General features: G+C 45.6%; 1 long non-coding RNA gene across 5 annotated transcripts; it reads right to left on the reverse strand.

Moving 5' to 3' along the window:
- LOC133360076 (uncharacterized) lies at positions 1-4,519 on the reverse strand. Of its 5 annotated transcripts, none has more exons than XR_009757227.1 (4): positions 4,379-4,519; positions 2,950-3,093; positions 2,284-2,506; positions 1-101 (listed from the first exon to the last, which is right to left on the reverse strand). It is a non-coding gene; the product is annotated as an uncharacterized LOC133360076 (long non-coding RNA). The 5 variants fall into 5 exon arrangements; XR_009757226.1 differs by having other exon boundaries at positions 24-158; positions 2,284-2,500; XR_009757225.1 differs by having other exon boundaries at positions 24-158.
- Between the last annotated feature and the right edge of the window lie 2,260 nt (positions 4,520-6,779).

The raw sequence follows: 6,779 nt of genomic DNA on the forward strand, positions 1-6,779 counted from the left end.
TCGACGACAGGATCGCTGAGTGAGAGATGTTATGCCGGCCGCAGTCCAGACTTGCTTCCGTCTCTCGCCTTCATTTGTATTTGTGGCGTAGAGTGAGGCTGCTGATGTGATCCGGAAGGGGTGATGTATGTTTCAAATCTCCAGCAGTGTTCAAGCATCTACCACACCAGGGGCGCATCAAGCGCTTGTTACCCATCACGCTTGCCCTGCGTGCCACCGTGATGAGGGTTACAAACTGAGTAATCATTGGAAAGATGTGATTAACCATGCAAAAAAGATGTAACTACACTTATTTGGACCATCTTATTTGACAGACAACTATTACAGGTTATTGATAGACAGCCAGTTTGTTGTTATACCATTTTTAGTTTTTACTTGCTTTCTTTTTCCACACTTTTGTTATGTATGCTAGGTGTTAGTTACAAACCGCACCTCTCCATAACAAAGGCTCAGCCCTTTGTTATGCAGTCTATTCTTAGTCTTAAGCCTCACCTTACCATATTAATAAAAAGTGTGCCGTTCCTGGCCCTTCCCCCCTCAACCATTATATATACGGGGTGGTATTTCTTGTGATCTCTCATTTACTTGATACAGCTGTCGTGGCTGTGACGGTTCCACCTGAAGACGGAGGCTTGTGTTGCTTCCGAAACGTCGTGATTTTTTATTTTGTTTTATTTTACTTTTATTTATTTACATTTTTTACCTACGTGACTTTACCGAAAAAACCTAAGAATTTGTACCCTAACTACTGTGCAATGCTACTATTTTTTTCGTCCCCTTAATCATGCCCCCTCCCCCACAAGCATCAGTGGTGGTGAAGGTGAAGCGTAATGTGAAGAAGAGGGCAAGGAGAGGGTTGTGGTTGAGCTTGCTCGATCGTCTCGCGCGTGGAGAGACTGTGGCGTCGGTAGGACGTCATCTGAGCTGTGTGAGCGGAGTGCAACCTCCCCCCCATCCCCTAACATCATCGTCATCAGCAGCGTCACTGTCAACGTTATCTGGACTTCACTATTGATATTAAAGGTTATACTGGTAGGAACGAAGTGAACCAGCCTACAATAGATTATATCGTCCATCCGTCCGTCCGTGTAGCGACATCGCCCCCTACTGCAAACACTTGGCAGGACCCTACAAAAACCTTTAGACTCAGTGACGCTTTCCTGGCTAAACAAGTGTAACATTCCCTTATAATTCCCTGAGATAGCTTTTAATTAAAACATTTAAATAAAAAATTCACTCACAGCGGCATCAAGCCTACAGCTAGGCCTAAAGCCTAGAACTAGGCCTCAAGCTCTCCCTTCGTGTCGTACCCCCGCGTGTGTGAAAGGGAGTTAATGTTTAACAATGTTACATTCCCTGATGTTTTTAAATAGAAACATTTAAATTTAAAGCTTTTACATAAATAATTAAAACATTTAAATTAAAAATTAACTCACAGCGGCCTAAAGCCTACAGCTAGGCCTAAAGCCTAGAACTAGGCCTCAAACTCTCCCTTCGTATCGTACCCCCGCGTGTGTGAAAGGGAGTTAATGTTTAACAATGTTACATTCCCTTATGTTTTTAAATAAAAACATAAAAATTTAAAGCTTTTACATTAATAATTAAAACATTTAAATTAAAAATTAACTCACAGCGGCCTAAAGCCTACAGCTAGGCCTAAAGCCTAGAGCTAGGCCTCAAACTCTCCCTTCGTATCGTCCGATTCGGTGTAGCAACATCGCCCCCTACTGCAAACACTTGGCAGGACCCTACAAAAACCTTTAGTCTCAGTGAGGCTTTCCTGGCTAAACAAGTGTAATAATACATTATGTTTATATTCTTTGGTTATTCGTTCCTACCAGCCCACCCCGCAGGGTCCTGTTAAAATGTATTTTTTGTTCACGATGAATGTAAAAATGTTATATTGTTCATACAGAGTCACTGTGTGTTTGTATAGTACTGTATATCTTTCTCAAGTTTACTGAATGCGTAGGATGCGGTAGCTAGGCTTCAATACGAGCATCAACAGCGACTGCGGAACCTAACCCCTATTTTCCATCCGCCTTTAGTCTTGCCGACCACGGTTTTGCCAATCGCAGGTCGGCAGGGGCAGGGGTTTCAGGGGCCTAACCCCCACGGTTGGCGAGGGATTGCTGCGAGCCAACCTTACCACGTAAGTCAGCGGTGGGGAACCTTTTTTCTGCCAAGGGCCATTTGGATATTTATAACATCATTCGTGGGCCATACAAAATTATCAACTTAAAAATTAGCCTGTTATATTTGGTCAAACATTGAATAACTCACCCCTAATGTGATGGCTGGAACTGCTTCTCTTTGGCGAGGCCGTGTGATGTAGGCTGGTGTTGATGATGTTGCTGCTACTTGCAGATGCTTTTCCAGGTTTGCTCCGAGATTTATTGAATTTCGAGTCCCGCCTGCGGTTGCCTTGGTAGGGCCACACCAAATGATTTCGCGGGCCGGACGTTCCCCAGCCGTGGTGTAAGTGAACCACTGTGGTCTTCTGCTCCTTCAACGGAAGAGGAACATGAGAACGACACGGAACTCCCTCGCGGAAACCCTCTCGTCACAGCCAGCAGATGTTGGCGTTTAGCTTCTGAACATATTGCGGCCATCGTGTGCAAGAATACTGTAGAATAGAATCCTGTTCACTTCATCTCAAGGAAAGTTGCGCTTAGGAGTTATTGGCCCTCAAGGCTCTTAGCTGATGGACCTCGATGTGGCTTTGTGTCATTTATTTTGGTCAGAAGAAAAAAAAACAGAACTCTTGCCCCGTGTAAATGTTGTTCATTAACGACAGTGAATGCCAGTCCATATAAAGTTCAATTTTCAAGTTTATTTAGTTCAATCAGTTGAGCACTTTTGTACATGTGGGTGTGTGTGGGTTGGGAGGTCTGTGGGTTTATTTGTATTGTGTAGTGTTCGTGGTTGGGCGTGCAGTTGATCACCCACCCCCTCGTGTGCCATTCCAGCCTTCATGAAGTGTTCACGAACTGCACTCGTCCCAACAGTCCGTTAAAGGCTATATGGGGTATCTTTGTCTTTATCTTCAACAGGTCTGGGAAATTGTGTTCGTATTCTTTGTTTCGACAGGCTCTGAATGAAACACAGGGCAGTAACAATCAGTACCACACAACCACTACAACTACAATCGTATACGTAAATGACTGAGCACATCGTCCGTTTTCGTAGGGGGCCGTCCATAAAAGACGTCACGCGATTTTGGCCGATTTTTGACCCCCCCCCCTCATCCCACGGCGTCACAAAAAGTCAGACCCCTCCTCAAATTTGACGTCACAAAGCTCTCCCCCCCACTAGCCCATAATTCCATTTTGAAAATAAAACATGCTTCAAATCACTTTAAACTATTGCCATTGTAGTGCGTATTTAATGTGGCGCTGCACTCTGATGTTGTAGGAGAAAACATTTATTAAAAAGGAGGCGTTGGAAAGCTGAAATTTTGCATAAAATTCACTTGAAAATATTCAACGTCTAAGTAAAACTGCAGATGTTCAGAATATTATATTGAAATTCTTTTATAATTATAAATTATTAAAAGTAATTATAACTATAAAAAATACTTGAAACTTTGTAGTAGAACAAAGAAAAATGGAGAATACAATTATAACAATCACATACATATTAATTCCACAGAATGAAAAGCCCTGGTAGAATAATTAAAATCTAAATGTTTAATAACAATCATTACATTTTTTTACAAAATATATGCTTCTCCATTATCCCATGGAGAAGCAAAATGTTCCTTCATGGAATAAATAAAAGGTGACCTTAGTAAATTTAAATAATCTAATAGTTAATAATGAAAATTAATAAAAATTAGTGTTGGTTGTTACAACAATTATATTGTTTATATTTATTTAAAGCTGCGCATTTTGATGTGACGTCGCATTTCTCAAACCCCCCTCCCCCCCTCGTCACACATCGTCACAAATGTCTGACCCCCCTCCCCCCTAGGTGTGTGACGTCATTTATGGACGGCCCCTAGCCAATATTACGATTCATTATTTTTTTTTAGTTTTTGGCCACGTAGAAGTGATCTGGCCAAATTTGTATCATGAAACCCTCCACCACCCGACAGCCAAACAAAATACGTCGTCACTCATTGCTGGAGGAGCAATGCTCGTGCTAAAAAGTTTGGTGTTGAGGATTGTTTACAAACTCACTCACCAGTGAGTTGAACTGAAATAATAGTAATTGGCGCCTCATTCAACGCTTGTGCACCGAGTGACAATGTCATATCTTAACTGTGTCGGGTGGTGGAGGCTTTCACGTCACGTATTTTTGGTCCAATCGTTACCACGCGGACTAAACCAAACATAAATGATTAGGCTAATTGGACAAAACACGCCAGTAGTGTTACCGTGGATGCTGCACCTATGCTCGCCCCATCTGCTGCCGCTTCTGCAGCTGCTGCTGGAAACGGCGCAGGTTGCGCCGCAGCGCTATTATAGCGACCCGCTTGCTTCTGCGCAGCGCGACGCCAAATGCAGGGCGACAGCGACGTCTGTGCCATGCGTCACCAGCGCCAGCACCGACAACAGCGCCAGCCCCGGCGCCATCCCCAGCCCCAGCACCGCCCCAGGCACCAGCCACGGCATCAACCAAGGCACCAGCGCCGGCCACAGCCCCAATGTCCACACCACCATCTCCGGCCGCGTGGTTCGCAAATCGCCGCTGCAGCTGAGGGCCTGGTATGCGGAAATCACCGCCGGCGAAAACGTCCATGGAGGCGTCCATGTGGAAGGATCTTGGACTGTGCACACGAGTTCCGCTCTGTAAGCAAAGTGAGCGAGAGCACACAGCGCCACTGTGACCTCACGCGGGCCTTGTGGTGTCACGTGGGCCTTGTGGCGCCACGTGGGCCAGAGATGTCACGTGGACCTGAGATGTCACGTGGGCCTGAATTGTCACGTGGGCCTTGTGATGTCACATGGACCTTAGTTGCCACACGGGGGTAGATCAACTGAGTGAACTCTGTATTGCAAGTCCAGCATGCAAACCATCACACCGCAGTGGCAGCAACACCATTCACTTGAATAAATCTCGACCAAAGTTGCTGCTGGGAATTATTGTCCCAGAAATGTCAATTGGCTGATTGGCCTGCATCTTGTTTTACTTAACTTGTTTGGCAACAACAACAATGAATGTCAGTCCACATCAAGCTGAGGTCGCATGTCTGGCTTGTTAAACCGGGTGTGAACTGAAGAGACCAGTACGAGTCTCAATTGGGTCACCAGAATGAAAAAAAAACTACTTAATTACAAAGTACTGAGCAAGACAAGCGAATAGAAACCGGCACGAAAACAAATACATGACAAAATAGATAGGAAATACTACACACGCACAAATAAGCATTCGATTAAATACATTTCTTGCAACGAATATTGGGTCGGACAAATCGCTTTAAAAACATTGACAGCGAAGTTAAGTCACGGAGCCATTGAGAATGGAGACGAGAGTGATTATTGCTCTGTGCAAACAGACGGGGACATATGGTAAATAAAGCTGTCGCACAGAATCCACAGCTCGGCATCACCTTGTGATTTAGACAACCACTGGCTTCCCCGGGACAGCCACACTGAGTCCGTAGACTCTTTTTTCAGGAGGGTCCTGCTAACATTGGAATCTTTGGCCAACACCAATGGCGTTGTGTCCACGTGGTTAGCTGTGCGAGGAAGCCAGAAGGCCCGGGGGGAATCCCATGCAAAACGTGGAGACAACACACACACGCCACCCGCTCAACTCACTCGCACTCAGAATATAAGATCCCTCGTATAGCCTTCACCAAGTTGTTTTGTCTCCCTCATGGAGATGTCTATGCATCGCACCAGGTACTCATTTAAGGCTGAGTTGACCTAGGGAAAGACCAGGACCGGTTTCAGATATGTATCAATGACGTTGGCCGTGAGTGGGAATCGAACTCAGGTGGCGGGGTTCGTACGGCAGTGCGCTAAGCACGACACCACCGCTCCCCACACACTCAAAGGAACAGGAGGAGAGGACACATACAATCGCCACACAGAATGGACGTTCCAGTAGGGAATCAAACCCAGGTGCCTCTTGCTGCGAGGCACGAGCATCGCCACTGCACCCCCACCAGCCTGCCACCCAGGTGGAAGGATATGTTTGAAGCGATGGAACACCAGGTAACTGGGGCATTAGCAGAATTTACTAATCTAGATCTGAGCAATAGAATCAGGCGTTTTTGTCCAAGGTGCAATCCACTTGAGTGGCATGGGCCATCGAGGATGCCCAGGGTTTGGGTCCTGCATGAACCCTCCTGTGCACAGGCGGCAGACACATCGCGGTTGAACACGGAGGACGCTTTCGCGACCACTATCATCCATAATATAGGTGCTTTGGGCTAGATCGCGTCAATATATAAATGTGTCGTTAAACCAGCCACCACGCGACACAGCCAACTAGTACAGTACGGCTTAGGGGCCGTCCATAAATGACGTCACGCGATTTTGGACGATCCCCCCCCCCACCATCGTCACACGGCGTCACAAAAAGTCAGACCCCCCCCCCTCAAATATGACGTCACAAAGCTCTGCCCCCCCCCAAAACAAATATAAAACATGCTTCAAATCGCTTTAAACTATTGTCATTGCAGTGCGTATTTAATGTGGCGCTGCATTCTGATGTTGTAGGAGAAAACATTTATTATAAAGTCTATTTAATTAAGTAGAACGTGTTGTCTATATTTATTAAAAGTTGCGCATTTTGATGTGACGTCACATTTCTCAACCCCCCCCCCC

Source organism: Lethenteron reissneri, chromosome 67, assembly GCF_015708825.2.
Source record: "Lethenteron reissneri isolate LAM-NWPU_2019-01 chromosome 67, ASM1570882v1, whole genome shotgun sequence".
Taxonomy (NCBI): Eukaryota; Metazoa; Chordata; class Hyperoartia; order Petromyzontiformes; family Petromyzontidae; genus Lethenteron; species Lethenteron reissneri.